At 43.8% G+C, this 24,820-nt stretch overlaps 1 protein-coding gene and 1 pseudogene across 1 annotated transcript in view; one reads left to right on the top strand and one right to left on the bottom strand.

Annotated features, from left to right (window-relative positions):
* Positions 1-24,820, top strand: part of CGNL1 (cingulin like 1) — a 184,715-nt gene that overhangs the window by 11,167 nt on the left and 148,728 nt on the right. The gene's annotated exons all lie outside the window — the stretch shown is intronic.
* On the bottom strand, positions 6,293-8,096 carry LOC136376723 (small ribosomal subunit protein eS8-like; annotated as a pseudogene).

The following is a 24,820-nucleotide window of genomic DNA, read 5'->3' as shown; positions in this document are numbered from 1 at the left end:
GGCAAGCCCAGGGTTTCGAACCAGCAACCTCAGCATTTCCAGGTCGACGCTTTATCCACTGCGCCACCACAGGTCAGGCCAAGGTGTGCCTTTTGAACGTGTGTTTAGAGAAGCCCATTCATAAGTGACTAAGCACTAAGTACCACTGGAAAAGGATTAGTGCTCGACAGCCAGAGGATATCTGTGTTGTGGGCAAAGTGGTAAACTAGGCCCAGAAAACATTTTTGCAGAAGAGCTTGTGATTTGGAGGCAGTGTGGGTGTAAGCTCCCTGGTCCCCCCGCCTCCCTTCCTCCTTTGGCTTTTCCCTTGTTTGTGTGTGACCCTGGGCAAGCTCCTTGACCTCCTTGCACCTTGGTTTTCTCTAATGGTAGCACCACCTACCTGAGGACAGGTGTAGGGGCAGTGACAGGTTCTTGAGAAGTACATGGTGCAGATGGGAAGCTTAGCTTAACCAAGGAGTTGCTATTAGTAAAATAATATTCTTTATTACTTTGGCCTATAACTATGTATATTTTTAGTCAGGTAAGGAAGGATTGTTTCTGTGTTAGAAGCTGATAATAGATTTTTCTGGAGTTCCTGGTATCATTTTTTTTTTTTCATTGTGGTTCCAGTATATGTGACATAAAGTTGATTAGTTTAATCAATTTAAAGTGTGCGGTATGCCCTGGCCAGATAGCTCATTTGGTGGGAGCATCGTCCCAAAGTGCGGAGGTTGTCAGTTCGGTCCCCGGTCAGGGCACAAGCAGGAGCTGATCAATGTTCCTGTGTTTCTCTCCTGCTTCTCTCACTAAAATCAATAAATAAAAATTAAAAAAAAAAAGTGTGCAGTTTAGTGATATTAAGTACTTTCACAGCATTGTGTGACCGTTACCACTATTTAATTCCAAACCTCTCCATCACCCTAAGGGAAGGCTGTACCCATTGACAGTCACTGCACAGTCTTCCTCCCCGGGCCCCGGCCGCCACTAGTCCACGTTCTGTGTTCTGTCGCAGTGCAGTTGACTGTTCTGGATATTTTATATAAAATGGAATCATACAATATGTGGCCCTTTTGTCTGGCTTCTCTCACTGAGTATGTTTCCAGATTCACTCTGTATATAGCAAGTTTCAGCACCGTTCATTTTTCCCTGGTGTCTTTGTAGAGCGACCCAAGCCTTGGTTTCGTCTGGCCTGTTCTCTCATGTTATACCTTGTTTTCAAGTTTTAAAATGTCTTCTTTTATTGCGGTCCTTTTTGACCAGCTTTATCTCTCCACCCTTTTCCAATTTAGCGATTCTAATGACCCTTGAAATGAATATTGGGAGTGAAGCTCTCAGCCAGGTTCTTGGTGCTGTGGGGGAGAAGGTCTTTTTAGGTATTTTGTTTCTGCTGAAGAATTAGCAGGAGGATCCCATGCAGGGACCTTGAGGCTTGCTTCATCTCCCCCAGCGTGGCACAGTTTTAAAAACAAGTGTCTGGAAAACACCCACCAGGCCTTTTTTATTTCTTGGTTTAAAAGCTTTCTGCGATGAGAAATGGCCCTCAATTAAGTTGTTTAATAAAAACCTCCCTCCGTTTTAAAGCATTCTTGGGAAGTGTTTACATTTAACGCCACTGCGGGTTTCTAAATGAGGAGCTGTGGAGTGAGTGATCCTTAACCTGTGACTTTAATAAGATCCTTTGCTTTAGATTTTCAGGTGAAAGCCTGGGCCAGATTTGTAGCTTGTCATTGATCCAGACAATCTTGACTCTATCGTCCCTACCCCTCCCCCGCCCCACCCCAGCCACCACTAGTAGAAGACCCGGTAACAGCCTTCAGAAAGGCCTAAACCCGCAGAGAGATGTAAAACTAGCTATTTGGAGAGAGACTAGATTGAAAAAGGTGAGGTGCTCCCCTCAACACCCCCCACCCCAATTCTGACTTTAGTAAGAGGGTTGAGAGCTTCAGGAAGAAGAGATTAAAGTGTTGAGGAGAGCAGCTTGGGGCTGCTGAGATTCTGGGTCCTTCTGGAGGGCGAGGCCTGAGCTTTCAGCCAGAATTTGGAACTTTCCTGTGCTAACGAGGCTGAGAGCTCTGATAGGTGGGGAGGCTGTATTTTTTGTTGTAATTTGGAGAGGTAAGTAGGAGGCAGTATGTGGGCAGTTTAATGGGGCTTACTGAAGGACACTTCAGGGTTTTGTTTTTTTTTAATGCTTCTTTAATTGATTTTACAGAGGTAAAGGGAGAGAAAGACAGGAACATTGATCTGTTTCTGTATGTTCCCTGATCGGGGATCGAACCGGCAACCTCTGTGCTTCGTGACGATGCTGTAACCAACTGAGTTATCTGGCCAGGGCTGAGGACACTTCAGGATTTATTGTAGAAAAGCTGTATCTGGAAATAAAGGCTGCTCCAGGATGGGCTCCCTTTGTGCTGCTTTCCTGGGGACGTTTGTTGAGCGGCCCAGGACAGGAGGGCAGAGGAAGCCCAGAGTCCCTGGCAGGGCTGGGGTTTACGGAGAGGCTGCAGGGCCTGGCTGTTACCGGTCTGAGTCCTGCCTCTGAGAGGGCGGCAGTTACCCAGAACAGTTTCATGTTATATAAATTAATATGTCCGAAGTACTTACAGGCGTCCCCAAACTATGGCCCGCGGGCTGCAATGGAGGCCATTTATCCAGCCCCCACTGCACTTCTGGAAGGGGCACCTCTTTCATTGGTGGTCAGTGAGAGGAGCACTGTATTTGGCAGCCCTCCAATGGTCTGAGGGACAGTGAACTGGACCCCTGTGTAAAAAGTTTGGAGACCCCTGAAGAACAATGTCTGCATGGGAAGGTGTGTGTCTTACTATTCTGACCCTTCACTTTTGTGAATTCCCAGCTGGAATCATTAGAAATCCTCCTTGTTTTCAGAGCTAATGCACCTCCGTACCCTGCAGACTTGGGAAGGGTGATATCATGGGGGCCCTTAAAACAACATGACATGCTGATTGAGAAATCATGCTTGATGAATGTATTAACGTTCTCTGAGGGAGAAAATAAATGTGGGAAGAAGGGCAAACCAGCAGATATAATTTATTTTGACTTCTAAAGGACCTCCGCATAAACTTCATGCCAAAGGTTATTTAAGTGTATGAGTCTCCCACAACTCTGTGTGGAGGTGAGTGTAAGAAGGAATATGGCTGAAACCCATCTGCTGAATGGTCTCAAAAATTCTTTCTTTAAAAAAAAAAAAAAAACTTCTAGTTCCTAACTGTCTTTTTAAGTAAATATACCGCTCACTAAAATGAGGGGTTATTTTAAAATGAATATGAAGTGATAAAATATCCCCTAATTTTTGTGAGCGGTGTAGTACATTTGTAGAAGGAAGTCGATTCCACCATCAGATCACTTATATGCAGCCATGCTGAATTTCATCCCTTCCGTGATTTGACCGGGATGAAATGAGTAGAAGCTTTGTTGACACAGACCCCTCCCCCACAATAGGATTTAGGAAGCCTGGAGTTCTGCTAGAATAAGAAGACACACGCAGGAGTTCGTGGCCTTGTAGTTTTCATTTTGCTCAGCTCCCTGTGGGCCTGCCATGGTGTCTTATGTGTAGAAGTGCTGTATACGTGTTTCAGTGATGAATAAATTACGATCTCTTTAAACTAGGCATGAATATTTTATTATTGTATGTTTATTAATGTGTCAGGAAAACTGAACTTTTTATTTGTTCCTATGATGTTTGTATTAGTTTTTGCTGTATAATATTGCTGGGTAACAAACAATCCCAGGTCTCATTGCCTAACAACCACAAACATTTATTTTCCCACTGACCCATCTGTTGCTTGGGTGTGGTTTGGTTGATTTAGTGGACTACTGGCTTCTGTTTGGCTTCAGGTCTGTTCCCCAGGAGCTTATTCCAGGGCCCGGGTGAAGGGCAGCAGTAACCCAGGGCATGCTCATCTCGTGGCAGATCACAGGATCATAAGAGGGCAAAGCCTCTTAAGGCTTTGGCTCTAACTGCTATTCTGTCGCTTCTGCAGACATTCCATTGGCTGACACAAATCACATGGCCAACCTCAATATCAATGAGGTAGGGAAGTATACTTGGGCTGTTCCAGTGGGATGCACTGTAAAGTCACATGGCAAAGAAGGTGGATATATAACCCCATTATTGAGTGAGGCCCTGGAAACAGTGTTTCAATAGACCACACTGGTGGAGAATGAAAGAGAAGAGAAGGAGGAAGTGTGGGCCAAACCAGCATTCTGGGAACTTGATAACCTGAGGCCATCTGGGTGAAGAATCGTACACATCTTGCCCAGGCCCTGGCCTAGACCTCGGTAGGACTAGAAATTAGCCTGGTACACTCTGACTCTTGGCTGGTTGCATGTCCCTCCATATTCATTCACTGTCATGGTGGTCCTGGGGTTCTGTTCATCAGTGGGAGGAGCAGAGTGATGGACTGTTTTTTTTCTGGTTAGTACCTGTGATTTGATGTGCTGCCCAATGTGGTGGCAGGTTGACAAGGAGAGGTAGCATAGAGGGCCAAAGTATCCAGGGAGGCCAGGGGCTTGGCTTACCCTTTACACCGTCACCTCTTTCATAGGTCTTTGGGAAGTCAGTCTAAATCCCACCTTTAATAGTCAGTGCCAGTTTATCATCAGGGCCATCATGTACCCTGTCCCCATCTTTATAAGGACCCTGGGCCTTAGTTTCCAGAGCTCTTCTATTTTATTGGAAAAACAGACCTTGGGAAGTTAGGTGACTTCTCTCAGCCACCCAACTCAGAGCCAAAGGAAGTCCTCAGCTCCCACCCAGCCTAGGGCTTATTTTTCCATGCCTTTGTGCCTCAGCCCGGGCAGTGTCATGACTGAAGGCATCACAGCATATCCCAGGCCTGGGATGCTGGCGCCTCCTTTCCTGAAGGAGCGTGTTGAGCCTTTTGCCACAGTGTGTGCCACAGTGTGAGCAGAATAGAACTTGTTACGGTGTGTCCTTTTCTTAGTGAAGAGCTGCCCAGGAAGAAAAGGCTCTGGCCGTTAAGTGAAGATGAAAAGGCGCTGAGCATAGATGGAGACTAACGCCCTGTGAGGCCAAGGATATGGTAGATGGATGTTGATACACATGCTGTCGGTTGGCCTTCTTTTTGGAAAGCAGTTTGGAAGTGGGGATATCTCACCTATAGGTAAACAAAACTCAATTAAAAGTGTTTCAATAATAAGGACATTTATTATCTCATGTAAACCAGAAGTCCAAAGTTAGGGCAGTTTTTGGGTTAATTAGTGGACAACTAGATGAATTTCCTCTTTGCCAGGCTCAGGGTTAGACATGAGTCCTCAAGCTTGTCTCATGGTTCCATTGTGATTGTAGCTTCTCCAACCTGTACCCTCATGCTCAGTGATGTCCATCCAGAGGCAGGAAAAGAGGCAAGCAGAGAAACTTCTACTATTAGTGACCTGCCAAAATTTCATGTCCTTTAGGCAAAAATGGGCCCAATGCCCACACCTAAACCAAATGACTGGCATGGGGACATTTGGCTTCTGCAGCTTGCTTAGCTCAATCTTGGCCCTAGCTAGGACCCAGCCTTCCTGAAGCACATGGCCATTGGGAGGAGGGGACAGTCCTGGAGCTCTGCTGGCCAGGGGGAAATGGGCAGTGGCTATATAGGTATTTGCTGGTGTTGGTCATGGTGTTATCTTTCCAAATTAAGAATGTACATGACTCCACCCGCCCATAGTTAGGGCAGTCATGTTATGAGTATACCTGTGCGAGTGTGCTGGCACACATACAAAGGTCTTTATTACAGCGTTATAATGGCAAAATGTTGGAAATAACCTAAATACCTCTTATAGGGAGTGCTTGAGTAAATTAAGGTATAAGCATATTATGAATTGGGCAAGTTTGAAAGTACTGATAAAAGATGAAAAATGAAATATATATATATATATATTTAAGAATATAAAACACCTGCCTGACCAGGCATTGGCACAGTTGTTAGGGCGTCGGACTGGGATACGGAGGACCCAGGTTCGAGACCCCGAGGTCACCAGCTTGAGCGCGGGCTCATCTGGTTTGAGCAAGGCTCACCAGATTGAGCCCAAGGTCGCTGGTTCGAACAAGGGGTTACTTTGTCTGCTGAAGGCCCGCAGTCAAGGCACATATGAGAGAACAATCAATGGGCAACTAAGCAACCACAATGAAAAATTGATGTTTCTCATCTTTCTCTCTTCCTGTCTGTCCCTATCTATCCCTCTCTCTGTCTCTCCCACAAAAAAGAAAAAAAGAATAAAAAAACACCTTTATTATGAAGCTAGGAAGGAGGAGGATTTCTTGGGGCCTTGGTTTCCTCAGCTAGAAACCCAGTGCCTTGCTCTCTAACCCGTAGCCGTCTGCTCGGCCACACTGGCCTAGTCTTCAAGTGGTGCATGCAAGAAGCTTGCCCTGCTGGAGCCGCTCTGGAAGATGGCTGATTTTGGTGGCGTTATTTTTCCTTTTGTCATATTTCTGCTAAATTTTCCTTGATCATCTTTTGTTTAAAACCGTGGTGGCGAACCTATGACACGTGTGTCAGCACTGACACGCATAGCCATTTTTGATGACACGTGGCCACATACCACAGAAGTATGGGGCCGCATGCCGAGAAAGATGTTTCATCCCTGGCTCCTGCACGGCCAGGTGCAGTAGAGAGGATAAAACATTTGCTGTAGTGTAGACACTTTGTGCTGGAGGTCTGTAGGCTAAAACAACAGAACTCTGGCACAGAGCGTCTAGTTCTGGGACTTCCGGTTAGGCTGTTGGGGGATCTTTGACCTCACTTCCGGCCAGCGGAGCAGGGAGCAGCGGAATGCCACAGGGGGACGCATCTCTGGGGGCCCTGTGATCGCCATTACCAGCAACCACATAACCACAGCAACCATCATCCAATCTACTGTTCCGGGGTGTCGTGGATTTCTAATTGACCATCATTACTGAGATAAGTGAGGGGGAGGCTGGGAGAGGTGAGGGCCTGTGTTATGGGTGCCATTTCTTACCATTAGAAATAGCGGCAGCCATCTTAATTTACATAAGATGCAACTTGCAGAATTTCAAGGCAGCATTTGGGCTCAGGTGTTTGTCGACTTGAGGTCAAAACTTGAGAATCTGGAAAGGTGCCACTTGGAGAATCAAGAGGAGTGCCACTACGAACAGGAAATTTGGAGTGCCTGGAACCGATTACCAGACACTTTTAGCACCCTGAAAAATGTAGCAATGGCTTTACTCACAATTTTTACCTCTATGTACTTTAGTGAGACCTTATTCTCAGAGTTAAATAATATCAAAACCAACAAAAGAAACAGATTGACAGATGAAGTTAGTAACGCTTGCTTGGGCTTGAAGTGTACAATATACCAACCTTCAATTGAAGATTTAGCTAATGAAATTCAGCAACAAAAAAGTCACTAATAGTCAGGTTAGTTAAAGAATTCCCCCTCCCCCTCACTTATCTTAGTTCACGGCACAGCACACAAGTTAAATAATATCAAGACCAACAAAAGAAACCAACTGACAGATGAACAAAGAAGTCACTAAGCAGGTAAGTGAAATAATTAGTTTTTGGTTTATTAAATATAGTTATATATTACAATTATACATTTTTGTTATTTAAACTATAAATATCACAAAATTATGGTTTTTTTTCTTGAAGTGACACACCACTGGAGTTATGCTTGGTTTTTTGGCGAATTTTGACACACCAAGCTCAAAAGATTGCCCATCACTGGTTTAAAATCTCCTCCTCCTCTTCAGGGGTCTGCTTGGCCCCCTTCTTGCGGCCCAGGGGCAGTGCGTAGTGGGACTCATACCAGGTCCGCACGGTGTGCTATCCGTGAGCACGAGGCAGTTCTTTGTTAGAGTCTTGGTGCAGATCAGTTCTTTGTTGGATTCATTGTGGACACATCAGTGATTCTTGTTTTGTGCATACAACACTCCGAGCCCCAGAAGTGCCCACGCCCAGCTTCAAGGCTCTGCACTTCTTGTTGCCTTCCTGCACGCGGACTGTGTGCATGTGGCGGGGGCCAATCTCAAGTGTTGGCAGCAGGGCGCCCCAGCTCAGTTTTCCTTCTTCTCTTTCCCTGGTCTTGTGGTGCTTGTACCAGTTGTCCTGAGAGATGCCCATGGCTTGGTGTTGTCTAGAAAGAGATACTATTAAGGTTTGTGTTTTTTTTTTTTAAAACAAAGTATAAATCAGTATATATTCTGAGATCTCATTTTTGTTTAAAAATTGCCTTAACTCTTAATTGCAAATATACATCTGAAAGCGGACCACCCAAGAAATGTGGTTATTTGGTCCGCAAGGATTGGTGGTTTGGTTGGGAAGGACATTTTCTTCTTCACTTCAGGCCCTTCTTGACCATTTGACTTTTATACAAATCATGTTATGTATTATTGTTATAATAAAAATAAAACAATTGGTATTTTCGTGTGTTGCCGGGGCTCAAGGAGAGGAAACTGGGCTCTGTGTACGTTATTAGAAACATGGCTGTGAGGGGACGGGAATGCCACTTGGCTGTGTGATACCGGCTCGAGGGGAGACTGCGGAAGGGAAAAAGTCCAGGTGTGAAATGGCATTTCTTATCTTCCTGGTACGTGGGGTAGTCTTACGTACAGTGGAGTCAAATGCATAGTTGAGGCTGTTTCAGTCAAGAGCCGAAGCAACTTTATAAAGTGCCAGTACCCCACCACGCAGCTCAGGTCAGCAAGGAGGTAGATTCTGCTGGAAATTTGTTTTGCAAATAAAATATGTTTCCAACCTTTCCTTGAGCTCCTAGCATCTGATTCATTGCTAGGAATCCATGTAGTCTGCAGCTTTGTATTCAACATCTGTCTCATACCAAAGGCCACTTACTGTGCCATGTTCTGGGTAATACAGCAGAACCAAGCTTTTATAGCTAAGGGTAAGAGCAAAGGCAGGAACCACCATCATGCATTAGCTGTGTTGTATGTATGGCTCCAGTGCAGAGGTATGAGCAGTTATTTTTTTAAGCAAGATAAGGTTCTATGATACTTGGGCTAATCAGAAAATAGCCCTTAATTATGTCAATGATAATAGGGGAAAAACACAGTTAGTAATAGTTAGTAAGGATTTTTTATCTGATTTTTGGCCAGTGTTGGTAGAAAATTATGAACATGCCTACTCGTGAAATGGAAGAATTATATGTAGTAGTATTTTCAAGCATAATTCTCTTCCACTTAGAAGAGCAAAGGCGTGTGAGTAGTAACAAGCCCTTTTATCAATATTAGAGAGGGTAGGAGGAAGGGGAAGTAGTAGGGTGCTACCCTTATGTTGTGATGATATTTTTCATAATTATTTGCTTGAGGGTTCTCTCTTTCTGAATTGACTCTTGTAAATCAAAGAAAGCATGTTGTAACTGAGGTTTCTATTGAGTTGCTTTTATCTTTTATGCCCTTGGGTTTTAGCGTTTAATTCTTCTGTAATGGCTACCGGATGCCCACTCTATTCAGACAATGATGATATCGTTAAGCTATGGTAAGATCATTTCCTTTGGAACAAAATGAAAAACTTTTTGTGCTCACAATTGGAGGAAAATATAAAATTTTAGTAGGCCTCCTCTGCCGCAGGTTGAAAAGAGTCCATGTTTGAACACCGTCTGCTTTGTGGCTCAACGGTGCCATGGAAAGGTTCCAGCGTGTTTTTGAAATACAAAAAACAAATATACCTTTTCACCGTTTGTTTTTGAAATTGTCCTTAGAAGTATTTGAAGGAAGAGTAATGGATCATTGGTACATTATGTTCTAGTGATTTTAATTACGTGTGTGGGTCTGAGAGAGAGAGAAAGGAAGAAGGAAAAGAGGAGGAGGGGAGAGGAAAGGAGGAAAGGTTTGTGCGTGCACATGTGTATACCTATACAACTAAATATTCCTGTTCACTTGACATAATCTTAGTACACATCCTCCTGTTTGTTTGTTTGTTTTTAGAGAGCGAGAGAGGAAAGGAGAGAGAGAAACATTGATTTGTTGTTTCACTTCTTTATGCATTCAGTTGATTCTTGTATGTGCCCTGACTGTGAAATGAACCGTCAATGTTGGAGTATCAGGACAACAATCTCACCAACTGAATGACCTGGCCAGGGCCTCCTCTGGTTTTCAGCCTATCCTATGTTTGCAAAATATGTTATTTATATATTATAATTTTAGACAAATTCTACATCTACGTAAGAAAATATAATAAAAATTAATAATAGCACTAGCATTCCATAGTACTTGGTTGGTACCATTTTAAGCATTTAATACTTATTAACTCATTTAGTCCTTATAATAGCCCTATTATTATCCCAATTTACACTCGAGGAAACTGAGGCACAGAGCAATTAAGTAACTTGCCCAGCGTTATACAGCTAATAAGTGGTAGATCTATGTTCAAGTCCAGGCAGTCTGTCTTTCCTTGGTTGAAAGCAAATTAAAATTTAATTGGAGCCAAAATTATGAGATATGAGTCATTCCTAAATCTACAGATTAATCTGATAAATTGGAGACTATTCTATCAGTGTGTATAGTATGTCATTTAACTAAAATAATCTTTTATAATCTGAATTCCTTACTTCATGACCAACATTTTAAATTACTTTACACAACAAGCATATACTTTAAAAATTATTTTAGATGTAAATCTGAAATACATTAAGGGGCAGTAAATTTAGCTAATCAACATGAAAAACTTTTAACAGAGACTTTCTTGTCTCCTCTCTTTCCTTAGGGAAGAAAGATGAGCTCTTTCAGTTCCAAAACGACTCCTCAATTTAAAATGAATTATTCCACTAGAATAAAATATTCTTTCTCCCCTTGCAGAAAAAGCAGTTACTGCTTTCAGAAGCTGAGGTCATTTTTCTCTTCAATAGCCTGTGATTAATCCTGATGCATGACTCTTGCCAGTTTTCTTTCTTTGAAACCTCAGCAGCAACAAAACTAGTGATTCACCCTTCTCCTTGAAATAAATGCTGTGATTGGTGTTCTACACAGACTTCTGAATGCTCAGGTCACAACCTGGCTTCTGGCTTTGAGTGATAGATAAGAACAGGAACTGAGAGAGATGGTATTCAAGTGACTAAGAGTTTAAGGCTTAGACACTGCCTTGCACCTAGGAAGACCTCCAGAGATGTCCCCACCTCATCCCTTCCTACTATTGATATGCATTGTGCTTGTGGCACTGTGTTAAATACTGTACATGCATTGCCTGATTTAATTCTTATCATATTCCCCTCAAGTGGGTGCTGTTTTCGTTTTTATCCCCATTTACCAATAGAAACAGAAACTTAGGTCAAGAAATTTGCCCAAGGCCATACAGCCAATAATTAGAGCTATGGTGCAAGCCCAAACCCAGGTGTTGTGTTTTTTTGTTTGTTTGTTTTTGTTTTTTTTTAAGTACAAAGGTACAGAAATCATAAGTATACACAGAATCTTTCAGAAGTTTTTTTGTCCTTCCTACCAGTTATATTCCTCAGCAAAGATAACCACCATCCTGTTTCTATCACCATAGGTGAATTTTGACTGTTCTTGAACTTCATTAAAAAGAGAATCATATTCATATAATGTATATGCTTTTACATCTGGCTCCCCCCCCCCCCACTCAACATTATGTCTGAAATTCATCCATGGATTTGTATGTGCACTTACTTGTTCTTTCTTATTACTGAATCTATTGCTACATTTCTCATTGTGTATGTGTACCTCAGTAATTGATTAACTACTGTTGATGAACTTTTGGTTTGTTCACAGTTCTTGGCTGTTATTAATAGTGGTACATTCTTGTTTATGCATGTATATTTTTGGGTATATGTCTAGGAGCAGAACTGCTGGGTGTTCATCTATGTGGAGCCATGGTTAGTACTGTGAAACAGCTTTCCGAAGGGGTTGTACCACTTTATATTCCCACCTAGTACTGTGAGTTCAGTGCCTCCAATGTTAACATTTGGTATTGAGTATCATCTTCATTTAGTTATTCTGGTGAGTGTGGACCTGTGTTGTATCAAACACAGGTTTGACTCAATAGATGCTTATTGTAAAACATTTGGAAAATATAGGAAAGTATAAAATGAAAATTAAAAACTTTTCAATTCTGTGATCAAGACATATATAGTTATGTGCAGTGACATAATGTTGTGGTCAACAATGGACCGCATATACAATGGTGGTCCCATAAGATTACGATGGAGCTGAAAAATTCCTATAACCTAGTGACGTTGTAGCCATAGTATTGTAGTGCAATGTATTACTCATGTGTATGTGGTGATACTCGTGTAAATAAACCTACTGCACAGCCAGTTGTATAAAGTATAGCATATATAATTATGTACAGTACATAATACTTGATAATGATAACTGACTATATTACTGGTTTATGTATTTACTATACTGTACTTGTTATTATTTTGAGTACACTCTTTCTAGTTATAAAAATGTTTTCTGTAGACAGTATGCCATGTTATGCCGGCAGCAGCCTCGTACAAACAGCTCATGTTTACTGCATCCCTTGATTGTATCGTTTCTCTTGTACTTGATTTAATCTCATGTTGTTTTGTACAGAAACATGCTGTAGGTCATAGCCTAGGAGCAGTAGGCTGTACCATATAGCCTAGGTGTGTAGTAGGTTGTACCATCTAGGTTTGTGTAAGTGCACATTGTGATGTTCACATAACGACAAAATCACCTTACTGATGCCTACTGGGCAATTAGATATTTCATATTAGTATCTTTGTTGTTAAGTGGCACATGACTATACAGCTCTTAATATTTGGGTGTATTTCCTTTATTTTCCACAGCATGTGTGCATGTATATATACGCTAAATACAAAACTGAAATTGTTTCATGCAAGAAAGTTACTGTTAAAGGGAGTAATTTGGGTGCCCATATAATGACATAGGAAAGCAATGAATGGAATGCCCAGGAATATTCTTAGTGATAAGTGTACATTGTATTGCTATTTTTCTATTATATTTGGAGGAAGAAGGAAAGGGGAAAGGAAGCCAGCATTTATTGTGCACCAGCCATGCTCTGGGCACTGGGGTGCTGGGAGTGGACTTGGGCACTGTGAATGTTTGAAAATACATCTGTTTCACACCTAGTAACTGGGCAGGTTGGAAAATGGCTCGTGTCATTCAGTATAAATTCAGTTTAATTAAACTGGGGGCTGTTGACACAGTTGTGAAGGCACACATACCTCCATTGTTTTAACCCACTTGAACATTACCACACAGTCAATACATGACACTTTGAATAGAGTGTCATGTATTGGTGCATAGGCTTTATATTTTAAACAATTGTCCTGTTTCCTTCAAATGCATTCAGTCTCACTGCATTTTGTTCAACATTGATTCTAATCTCAAAATTCTAAGTATAATGTATATTTGAATACTTTGCATTATTGGCTGAATCTTCGTGACAATCAGTTGAGATCTGGTTTTTTCTTAAGAGCAGAAGGTATGAAATCTTTCTCTCGAGGTTGTGGACTTAAGGTAAAGTTCTCTTTTGTGAGTTTTATTTAATTTTGTGTGTATGTGAATTACATACTTAAAAAAAATCCTACTCTGATTTTTTTTTCTGTGTGTGACAGAGACAGAGAGAGACAGAGAGAGGGACAGATAGGGACAGACAGACAGGAAGGGAGAGAGATGAGAAGCATCAATTCTTTATTTTGGCACCTTAGTTGTTCATTGACTGCTTTCTCATATGTGCCTTGATGGGGGGGGGGGTGCTACAGCAGAGCAAGCGACCCTTTGCTCAAGCCAGCGACCATGGGTCATTTCTATGATCACACGCTCAAACTAGCAACCCTGCACTCAAGCTGATGAGCCCGTGTTCAAGCTGGTGACCTTGGGATTTTGCACCTGAGTCCTTTGAGTCCCAGTCCAATGCTCTATCCACTGCGCCACTGCCTGTCCAGGCTGATTTTAATTTTAGTTGGTTGATTTTTAGAGAGAGAAAAAGGGACACAGAGAGAGAGAAGCACTCATTTGTTGTTTCACTTAGTTGTGCATTCAGTGGTAGCTTCCCCTATGTGCCCTGACCTGGGATGAAACCTGCAACTTGGGTGTTTTAGGACGATGCTTAACTGACTGAGGTAACTGGTCAGGGTCATGAATTACTTTTAAGAACAATGAATATTTTATCTCATGGCTTTTAAAAAATAAAAACCAGAATTCATAAAACCTTATTCAGTCAACACAACCTAAGTAGAAAAACAATAGCTTAATGATATAACATGTTGGGCAATTAGAATTTCATATTAGTTCATTTTTTTCTGAGTTCTGAAGTTTCTTCAAGTGGTAAGACTAAATATTTAGCTTTTAAGTTGAAATTTGGATTGGGACACATTTCCTAGACGCTGAGTAAAAGTTACCATTTTCATTCTTCTTGATCTTATCTGTCCTGTGGAGGTATCTCTAGGGGCTCAAGGTGCGTGAGTCTCCTCGTTCCTACACGGACAGTTGGCAACTTGCTGGGCTTCTGAGTCTCATGGCTGCTTCCTGTGGCACTTCTGTCAGCTTCCGTCACTGATACCTTGCTTGCTGCCGCAGTCGCTCGCATTCCTGTGTCACTACTTCTACTTTGCTTTGGCTAGGAATTGTAATTCCCAACAGTGTAAGTGGAGAGTAAGAAGAAAAGGAAGAAGGAATCCGATGCTGAGTAGTGTTACGTGTTGGGTTTGAGACAGCCTGCTGCCTACAGAGGAAACTGCGGCTTCCCAGCACCGTCGTTATATATGTTCAGTGGCCATTTCAGCTCCCATTTATTTATTTCTTTTCTAGTATAATAATAACTTGTTTGTAAATAAAAATGGGAGTGATATAGAAATGTGTGATATTAAGTGAAAACACTCTTTTATCATCTCCAGTCATAACTCCTCTTTAAGAATTTGGTCAAGTATTTTTTATTAGATATTTTTATACATATAACTAACTTTATAGAAATGAGGCTACACAATATTGACATACATTATTTTGATGCTTTTATAAAAACAATGTAGCTTGGTATTTTCTATGACTGTGTATATAAATCTTAGTTTTTAAATACATTCCTGAGCCCTGGCTGGTGACACAGTGGATAGGGTGCCAAACCAGAGTGCCGAAGTTGCTCACTCAAGCCCGGGGTTGCCAACTTGAGCCCGGGGGTGCCAGCTTGACCCCAAGGTCAGGGCACATATGAGAAGCAATCAATGGCACAACTAACTGGAACAATGGGTTGCTGCTACTGCTTTCTCTCTCTCTTTCTCTCAAAAAAAGAAAAAAAATCTTGGTTTTCCACAAAGTGGACGTATCATAATTTAACTCATCTCTTATTAATAGACATTTAAGTTATAAATACTTTATATGTAAATATTTATGCACTTAGTAGTGTATTCATGTAATTCTTCTATTTATGGTTAATTACTAGAATTGCTGGATTAGGTGGTGTGTACATTTAAAATTTGATATTGTCTTCCATAAATGTGCCAATTTCAGTTTTGTTCCCCCACCCTTATAAAGGCCATTTCTCCATATTTCCTGGTGGTTTCAAGGCACAAACAGAGTCAGAAGTGTCAGATGAGCCTGACCGGTGGTGGTGCAGTGGATAGAGCAGTGGGAGTCAACCTGGTCCCTACCGCCCACTAGTGGGCGTTCCAGCTTTCATGGTGGGCGGTAGCGGAGCAACCAAAGTATAAATAAAAAGATAGATTTAACTATAGTAAGTTGTCTTATAAAGATTTATTCTGCCAAACTTAGCAAAAATCCGACATAAAGTATCAATACTAGGTAAGTAATTATTATTATATGCTTTAACTTGCTGTAACTCTGCTTTATAAATTTTATAAAGTAAAGTTACTTCCCTACTTTATAAATCACCATTACTGTGGAACCAGTGGAGAGTTAGAAAATTTTACTACTAACAGAGATACAAAAGTGGGCGGTAGGTATAAAAAGGTTGACTACCCTGGGATAGAGTATCGGCTAGGAGCACTGAGGACCCCAGTTTGAAAATCACTGGCTTGAGTGCTGGCTTGTCTGAGCATGGGCTCATTGGTTGGAACACGGGTTGCTAGCTTGAATGCGAGATTATCAACATGATCCCTAGGTCACTGGCTTCTTGAGCCCAAGGTCACTGGCTTGAGCAAGGAATCATTGGCAGCTTGAGCCCCCTGTCAAGGCACGTGTGAAAAGCAATCAGTGAACAACTAAAGTGAAGCAACTATGAGTTGATGCTTCTCCCTCTCTCTCTTTCCTCTCTCTCTTCCCTCTTGTCTCTCTCACTCTCAAAATCAATAAATAAAAATTAAAAAGAAAAAAATGTCAGATGAGGTATTTTTGAGTTTCAGTTTTTAGTCAAAAGATAAACCTTTATTTCCTGGGTGTAAGAGGCAAGAAAGAGAAGAAATGGATTCATCTTTGTCAAGAAGAGAGAAAGAGGGTGAATGAAGAGAAAGAAGACAGCAGGGGAATGCTAGTCTTCCACCGGAAGCCGTCTCTCCTGTGCCCTCTGGTCTCAGCACGAGGCCGGTTCCAGCCTGGCCCAACGGTTTTCCTTAAATCTTGTCTCCTTTCTCAGCATTTCAGGATAACCTGAATGGATAACCCTGGGGAACTGGAACCCTCCCTCTTTCTATGAAGGCATCAATCACTGTCTTTAATTTTTAGCAATAGAAGCTAATCCTGGTAGATCTAAGTGGAGAGAATATACTGTGAAAATACTGTAGGCTCATGGAATTGCTGTGAAGGTGGGAACCAGGCTGTGAAAATGGGCTCGTGGAGAGAAGCCAGGTAGGTAGCATGGTCCCACCACAGGCGCGCTCTGATGAGGACATGCCACCGGGGGCCAGGCTGCCACTGGGACTCGGGTTCTTTCCCTAGCTGCTGGGGGCAGACATGAGATTTTGGCTCTTCCATTCCTACCAGTTGACATTGGACCTTGCCTCACTTCAAGACTCCTATGTATGATGGGGGATTCCCCAACACAGGAAGGGACTGCATTCAGATACTGACTGAAACATAGATCATCTCCAGCCTCCCTCCCTAGGATCTTTTAGATCTCAGAGAAGGGGGATATCAATGTGTATATATACATACAAGTCCATGCACACCTACGTATTTGTTTTAAAATCACTTTTTTTTTCTAAAGTGAGAGGAAGGAAGATAGTAAGACAGACTCCCGCATGCACCCTGACCTGGGATCCACCCAGCAACCCCTGTCTGGGGTTGATGCTTGAATCAGCCAAGCTATTTTAGCACCTAAGGCCGACACTCAGACCAACTGAGCCACTGGCTGCAGGAGGGGAAAAGGGAGAGAAAAGGGAGACAGAGGGGAGAGAAGCAGATGGTCACTTCCCTTGTGTGCCCTGACCAGGAATCGAATCTGGGACATCCATATGCTGGGCTGATACTCTATCCACTGAACCAGCTGGCCAGGGCCAAAATCACTTCTTAGATGGTTTTGTAGCACCAAGAAGCACACTTTTCTGAAGATGTTGGGTCTAACTGCCAAGGTTGGGATTCTGCAGACGGTTGTACCATGTGTGCTGGTGGCTAGGTAAGTACAATTTACTTGAAGTTCGATCTAGCCTGGAAACTAAGACCCTTCACATGGAAGACCTGAGTAAAATGATGGGTGGTCTGATTATTTGTGTTTGGGAATCTGAAAGCTCATATTCAAATTCCTCAGAGAGGTGATTTCAAGAAAGAGGCCTGGCCTGGATTATGGATGAAATGACTTAGGTTCTAGGTCTGATTCTATCTGACAATGAATAGGGACCCTGGACAAATCACATGACTTTTTTTTTTTTTGAGAGGGAGAGAGGAAAGGAGAGGGTGGGGAAGGGGGAGAAATAGAGACAGAGAAGCATCAATTTGTTGTTCTACTTAGTCGTGCACCCATTGGTTGCTTCTCAAACATGCCCCAAACCTGCAACCTTGGGGTCAGGCCAGCACCCTTGGAATCAAGCTGGTGACCTCAGGATTGACAACCCTGGGATGGATCCAGTGACTACAGGATCAAGCTGGCAACCTTGGCATTCTGACATGATGCCCTATCCAGCCAGGGCATCACATGACTGTTTTAATGTTTCCTTATGTTTGAAATGAAAGTTTGGATGAAGTCACTATTTTTTTTTTTCTGAAGTGAGAAGCAGGGAGGCAGAGAGACAGACTCCCGCATGCGTCTGACCAGGATCCACCCGGCATGCCCACCAGGGGGCGATGCTCTGCCCATCTGGGGTGTTGCTCTGTTGCAACCAGAGCCATTCTAGTGCCTGAGGCAGAGGCCACGGACCCATCCTCAGCGCCTGGGCCAACTTTGCTCCAATGGAGCCTTGGCTGCAGAAGGAAAGAGAGAGATAGAAAAGAGAGGAGGAAGGGTGGAGAAGCAGATGGGCTCTTCTCCTGTGGGCCCTGGCTGGGAATTGAACTTGGGATTTCCACATGCCAGGCCAACACTCTACCACTGAGTCAACTGGCCAGGACGAAGTCACTATTTTTGAACCAGGTTACTCATCAGAAGAATCCTCTGGTTTGCTTTTGTGTGTGTGTGTGTGCATGTGTGTGTGTGTGCATGTGCATTTGTGCAGAATTGTAGGCCTCATACCTAAACCATCTCTCAGTATTTCCTAAAGTGTGTCTCTAGGATGTGTAGTTTTAAAAAGCTCCCAGGTGATTCCAGTGGAGCCGCAATTCTAAGAGACCTAAGAAATTTTCCTTTTTTTTTTCTTTTATTTATTTATTTTAGAGAGAAGAGAGAGAGACAGAGAGGAGAGAGAGAAGGGGGGGAGGAGCTGGAAGCATCAACTCCCATATGTGCCTGACCAGGCAAGCCCAGGGTTTTGAACCGGCGACCTCAGCATTTCCAGGTCGACACTTTATCCACTGCGCCACCACAGGTCAGGCTGAGACCTAAGAAATTTTCTTACTAGCTTTGTTTTGTGAAATATGTTCAATTCAACGATGGATTGTTTGGAAAAATTGGTATCATAACTTGTTCAAAACACCTTCAACGTAATAAAGTTTTAGTTGTCCTTGAAGAATAATGTCATTTGAGACTTCATCCCTCAATACTTTTTTTTTTTTTTTTTTACAGAGACAGAGTCAGAGAGAGGGATAGACAGGGACAGACAGACAGGAACAGAGAGATGATAAGCATCGATCATTAGTTTTTCATTGCGCGTTGCAACACCTTAGTTCATTAATTGCTTTCTTGTATGTGCCTTGACCGCGGGCCTTCAGCAGACCAAGTAACCCCTTGCTCCAGCCAGCGACCTTGGGTCCAAGCTGGTGAGCTTTTTGCTCTAACCAAATGAGCCTGCGCTCAAGCTGGCGACCTCGGGGTCTCGAACCTGGGTCCTCTGCATCCCAGTCCGACACTGCATCCACTGTGCCACCGCCTGGTCAGGCATCCCTCAATACTTTTTATTTTTTCTACTACCAGCTCTTCTGAACTTAGGTAGAGCTCCAAATTGGCTCATCTTCAAATTGTCCTTTATGCATTATATTGGTAGGGTTATTAATTTCATACCTTCTTCATATCTTCATCCTCAGTAACCAAAAACCTGTTTTTCTTTTTAAAGAGAGAGAGAGAAAGAAGAAGGGAGAGAGAAAAAGAGGAGAGAAAAAAGAGAGTGAGAAGCATCAACTCGTAGTTACTTTTTAGTTATTGATTGCTTCTTGTACGTGCCCTGACTCGGGGGGCTCAAGCCAAGCCAACAACGTTGGGCCCAAACCAATGACCTTGGGCTTCAAACCTTTGGGGTCAAGCTGCTCTTTGGAGACCTGCTCCCAACATGAACCCATGCTCAAGCTGATAAGCCTGCACTCAAGCCAGCAACCTCAGAGTTTTGCTTTGGGGACCTTATTGTTCCGGGTTGATGTTCTATCATCCACTGTGCCTCCACTGGTCAGGCATGATTTTTTTTTTTTTTTTTTTTTTTTGAGAGTGAGGCAGTGTGTCAAGATTGGAGACTATAGCTGAAACTCTCTCTCTTTTTTTTTTTTTTTTGGTATTTTTCCCAAGCTGGAAACGGGGAGGCAGTTAGACAGACTCCCACATGCGCCCGACCGGGATCCACCCGGCACGCCCACCAGGGGGGGATGCTCTGCCCATCTGGGGCGTCGCTCTGTCACGACCAGAGCCATTCTAGCGCCTGGGGCAGAGGCCAAGGAGCCATCCCCAGCGCCTGGGATATCTTTTGCTCTAATGGAGCCTCGGCTGCGGGAGGGGAGGAGAGAGAGAGGAAAGAGAGGGGGAGGGGTGGAGAAGCAGATGGGTGCGCCTCTCCTGTGTGCCCTGGCCGGGAATTGAACCCGGGACTTCCGCACGCCAGGCCGACACTCTACCGCTGAGCCAACTGGCCAGGGCCTAGAGACTCTCTTTCACCAGTGATTTACGCTCTAGTAAATGAAGGGTAATTGTTATGTGTGGGCTTAGGGAATGTTCCAGGAACTGACTTGTATGGACAATGCACCCTTTCGCTTTTCCTGTCTTCCTACCTACTGCTTGGAACATGGACGCAATGCTGAAATCTAGCAGCCCTCTTGGATCATGAGGTAACCGTGACCATGCTGTATTGGAGCGTCGAGGAGGAGTCATGATACCAGCCCTAGACTGCTTATCTCCACACTTCTCTCTTATTGTTTAAGCCAAAGTTATTTCATGTTTTCCAACATATGCAGCTGAACTTAACCTAACTGATACACTTGCTGTGTCCACACCATCTTGAAGGTGACTTGTACGTAGTAGGAGCTTGGTTAAGTGTTTTAACAAGTTAAATGCCCAATGGCATTGAGATGGGGCATTTAAAGGCTCCAGCTGCTCTGACCTCTGTTCTTCTTGCCTTAGAGTAAGTTTCTCATAGAGACCTTTTGTTTTTCCTATCCTAACCTCCAGGAAGGTATTTCCCAGCCCTTTGTGCAGGGCCTTGGGGCTACAGGCTCAGATATTTTGACAAGTGGGCTGTGGGCCTTTAAGATTCCAATGACCTGCATGCATTATTTCACATGAAAATCTTAAGGGTCGGGCACCTTTCTGAATGTTCTCAAGAAGTTGCAGGTGGTGGTTTGAATGATGTCAGAAAAGGCCGCTAAGGATTCTTTTGCTGTCCTGTGGAGACTGTACTTTCCACAGCAGCTGCCAAGGACTTGATGTCAGGGGAGTCTTTGGAAAGTGACTGTTCAGGAGCCTTGATTGCCAGCTATTGAGAAGGGGTCTGCCTTCTTAGTGGCAACCTCTGAGGTGGTCTTGGCCAGACCAGCCCGTCCCTGACTCATGCTGAGCCTTGTCAGCCAGGCTGACACACCCCTCTTTGGGGCCCAGGACAACATGCTAGTTTCCTGGAAGCATTTAGGCTAAGAATCTGCTGCTAAGAAAATGATATTGTTTTTGCAAGTATGGGCTAATGAGAGTGTGTTTAAAACTCTTTCTCAGTCAAGAGTAAAGCTCTTTTCAAAGAAATATGGGGTTAAAAAAAAAAAAGCCACCCCAGACAAAAAGGAAAACTTGGAAGGTGAATGAATTCTTCACTGATGCCAAGGAGTATATTTCAAAATAGGTTTCATGGACTACAGGGGCTTGGATGGCCCACCCCATTGTGCGCCCAGTGAAAGCGGGGGCAGAGGCGGACCCACCCCCCTTTGTGGGAAAAAGTGAATTCCGCGGCAAACCCCAGTGGCTCAGGAGTGTTTTCCTCTCCTGGAAATAATTACAGAAATACGCAATTCTTGAAAGGCCACATCTGGCTGGTTGGAGGCAAGCTGGCAAACACTCAATCTAAATAGTTGGAGGTGACGTTGTGCAGAAGGAAAGGAGCAGCCTCAGAAAACGGCCAGTGAGTTTCAGTGTCCATGTCCAGGGAGACACCCCTGCCCTGTCCGGGGCTCGACTTCTTCCCTGGAGCTGCAGGTCACCCCTGCCTTTGTACGAGAAGGCTGCGCAGCCCAGAGCTCAGGTACCTGCCCCCTTCCCTTCCGAGGCTTCCATGGAGGAAAGGGGACCTCCCACAGCACCGGTTGGTGCCCAGAGCCCAGATGGGTTTGCTGTCCAGGGAGTGTTCTGGGCCGGTGCTGTGCGGTCAGCCTTGACGTGTCATCTGGTTCCAGTGCAATTTGAGGTGTTGATGTCGACCGTTAGAAATCTCTCTGCCCCTCAGTGCTTTCTCAGGACAGACGTGCGTGTGTTCTTTCTAACCAAGCCCAGACCCAGGTGTCCACAGTGCTTCCAGGAGAGGAGTTTTTCTCATGCACTCCCGCCTCCCTGCTGAGGTCAGAGGGGCTTAGCTTTGCACCTCTTGAAACCCCAGGGCAAAGCCCTCTCCAATTTTGCATCTACCAGCTGGGAACAAAGGTAGAATAGCATCTTCATGGATTTAAATCACTGTTGAAGGTTTTTTCTTTTTTCATGGCATGTGAGACATTTTCCAGTCAAGAATGCAGTTCTAATAAATCCAGTGAACCTGTCATGGATTTTCTGAAGCTCAGCTACGATGGAAAGCTATGGTAATAACATTTTGAAGGAACTTATTGAAAATATGGGCCTTTAGAGCAAGTTTTTGCAGTGAATGCATTTTCACATAAAAATGCTTTGTGTAGCAGTTTTTGTTCAGTTGTTTTGCAGCCTCTGGTTTGGTTTTGCAGAGCCTTGAAGCAACATTTTCTTAAAAATTGATTTTAGAGAAAGAGGAAGGGGGGAGAGAGAGAGAAAGAGAGAGGGAGAGATTTGTTGTTCCACTTATTTGTGCATTCATTGGTTGATTCTTGGTAGGTGCCCTGACCAGGGGATCGAACCTGCCACCTTGGCATTTCAAGATGACACTAACCAATTGAGCTACCCGGCCAGGGCTAGTTTTTAAAGGCCTGAATTTGACTTCTTTTTGGTCTCTTCAGCTTTTGAGCACTTCAGGAAGACCAGATGTCTTTTCAAGAGGTCATAGAATAAATCCCTGGAGGAATTTCGGAGGAGCATCTTCTTTTGAATGAATAGTCATTAGCATTACATGGATTAGGTCTTGTTAATTATGTTTGGAGGGGACTCAGGATGGTGCTCCCTGTTTGGATTTTGAGGGGTTGTTTGAAAGAGCTGAAAATCCTTGGAGCCCTAAATCCCCTCAAGTTCCACATCTGCATCTTGTGTGCTGTGCAATCTTGGACAAGAAATCCCTTGACCTTTCTGAGCCTCAGTTTCCTTACCTGGAAAAGTATACTGATCACCTCAGTGTCTTTTTATGTGAATCAATAAAGGTGCATTGTGTTGATGCTTTCTAAATTGTAAAGTATTCTGAAAATACTATCAAGATGATGGGGTTTTTTCACTTTCCCTATTCCATCGCCTCCATTGACAGTGGTGACATCAACATTATTGCTCTCACCTTGTCTGGGGTGGACATGTTCTGTCTGACATTCAGGCGGTGTGTCTGTCCTTCTGTGTCACTACCTTTGAGTGGGTCGCCATCCTGTACTGATCTTGGTTCGGGAGTTGTGACCTTTACTTTTCTTGCTCTCAGCTAAGTTTTTCTCTTTCCAAATCTTTCTGTCCTGACTCTGTCTAAGCCCCTACTTTCTGTAGCATTCTTTGCCTTGTCATTTGTAATTTTCAGCTCTTTCCTATTTTTTAAGGGTGTGTGGGGAGTGGAGAGAGACTGACTCTGCTCTGCTCTTGAAGGGCTGGGGACCCCTGAGAAAGTGACCCATAAATCTGACTTCTTTTGTGCTCCCTCCACATTCCCCTCTCTCAGCCTAGACTTGGCCCCTTTCCCCAGGGTTCTGGGAAGAAAGGGCCTCTCTTAGAAGGTGTTGACCATTGTTAACCCTGTGGGGCTGCAGCTTACACTTAATACAAATGCATTTGCCCTGGCTGGGTAGCTCCATTGGTTGGAGCATTGTCCCGATATGCCAAGGTTGTGTGTTTGATTCCTGGTCAGAGCATGTACAAGAATCAACCACAACCAATGAATGCATAATAAGTAAGTGGAACAATAAATCGATCTCTCTTTCTCTCCCTTTTTGTCCCTCCCTCCCTTCCTTTTGCTCTCCTCTAAAAGCAATCAGTCATTAAACTCAACAAACAAATGCTTTTCATTCATTCATTCATTCATTCATTCATTCATTCATTCAATACAGATATTTACCAAGTGCCCACTGTGTGCCAGGTCCTACATGGACACTAAGGATATGGCAGTGCCCTTAGAGCAAGGAGAGCAGCTTGTCTGGCAGTGGGGGAGACCTGGGGGAGGAGGTGCGGGTGAACACAAAGGCATGCCAGTGGTTGATAAGAGCTCAGAAGACCGGATGGCCTGGATAAGACGGATTGTGAAAGGCGGTGGGGGATGGTAGAGAGAGGCTCCTACCCCATGGGGATGGTCTTTGCTATGACATGGCGGCAACAAGTTGAGGCCTGAAGGCAAGTTTGGAGCATGGCTACCTGGGGAGCCGGCACCGGGAACAAGGCCCTGAGGCTCCAGGGATAAGGGCAGGAGGGAGCTGGCTGTGTTTCGGGAACAGCAGGGAGTGGAGTGTGGCTGGAGGGAGGGAGTTCCAAGAGGAGGCGGTTCTGCAGGCCATGTTAAGGATTGTATTGTGATGGGAGTAGGAAGCCAATGCAGAGTTTTGAGAAGGGAGGAGGCAGGTATTGCAGTTAGGAGCCTAGTGCAGTAGGCAGGGCTTTCTGTGGAACTTGTCACGCAGTCACTTCCAGGTGGCCACGGCACAGGGATGTGGAAGAGCAGGGTCCCTGAAGGAGGCAGGGCCCGGAGGGTGGGAGCGGAAAGCCCAGAGTGGATGCCCTAGGAATCAGATGCCCACCTGGTCCAGGGGGTCTTCATTTTAAAAATATGTTTTAAAATGTCAATGAAACACACATAGGTAATAAATTCACATGAA

The sequence above is a fragment of the Saccopteryx leptura genome, chromosome 6 (genome assembly GCF_036850995.1).
Source record: "Saccopteryx leptura isolate mSacLep1 chromosome 6, mSacLep1_pri_phased_curated, whole genome shotgun sequence".
NCBI classification, from domain to species: Eukaryota; Metazoa; Chordata; class Mammalia; order Chiroptera; family Emballonuridae; genus Saccopteryx; species Saccopteryx leptura.
The sequence above is the reverse complement of the archived record's forward strand: the minus strand, read 5'-3'. Positions and strand labels throughout refer to the sequence as shown.